The sequence below is a fragment of the Ammodytes marinus genome (genome assembly GCF_949987685.1).
Source record: "Ammodytes marinus genome assembly, chromosome: 20".
Classification (NCBI taxonomy): Eukaryota; Metazoa; Chordata; class Actinopteri; order Uranoscopiformes; family Ammodytidae; genus Ammodytes; species Ammodytes marinus.
In genome coordinates this window covers 6,140,900-6,141,686 of record NC_137224.1, presented here as the reverse complement: position 1 = coordinate 6,141,686, position 787 = coordinate 6,140,900, and positions in this window count along the sequence as shown.

Here is a 787-nt window from a genome sequence, read left to right as displayed (position 1 = left end):
CTGTACAGTCTGTGTTATTATCTTTGTAAATTAAAGAATAATGTTTTTAAAATGACTCTTGATGCGTCACATTTTGTTTGTTTAGTGCAACGTAATCAAAACACATTGTTTTAAATGTAAAAGAATAAAGCATTTTAGCACTTTTTTCCCCCATGAGCTAATGTTCAATAAGGAACTCTCTAGTAAAGCTGATTTAACATTGTCACCGTTTGTTTTTGATGCCCTCAAGTGGCCAAAAGGTTACTGCAGGTTTACGGAAATATTTAATTTTCCAGGATTAAAAAGAAACAAAATCCCATTTCAGGGAAAGTACATTAAAAATCCTCAAAAGTGTTTTTTGTACAAAAACTAAATAGGGAACTGATTGAAAAATGATGCTTATTTTTCTTTAAAAAAAATTATATTTAGGTTAGAAATCAAAATTATTTCTGAAAAACTAAAATCATGTTGATTCGTCCGTGTTGATCCTGGCAAAATATTTTTTGGCGTTAAAATCACAGAAGTTTTTTTTCAGTAAAAGGGGAATCTCCCCGTTCAGCCTCATCGCTGAATCTTTCATCTCCTCAAACATCCAGATAATAATCAGACAGCAGCGTGATCGTTTCGTGCAGGAAGTAACTGGTAGTGAAGATAATATCTGGTTTCATCAACGCTGTGTCAAAACATGATCACGCTTGAACGTTTGAGTTGTTGTAGCTGCATGAAGATAAGGCTAGTCAAGTTTTACTTTGGGGATGGTGAGGCCCTGAAATAAAAAATAAAAAAACAGTTTCAAGGTCAAGAATTA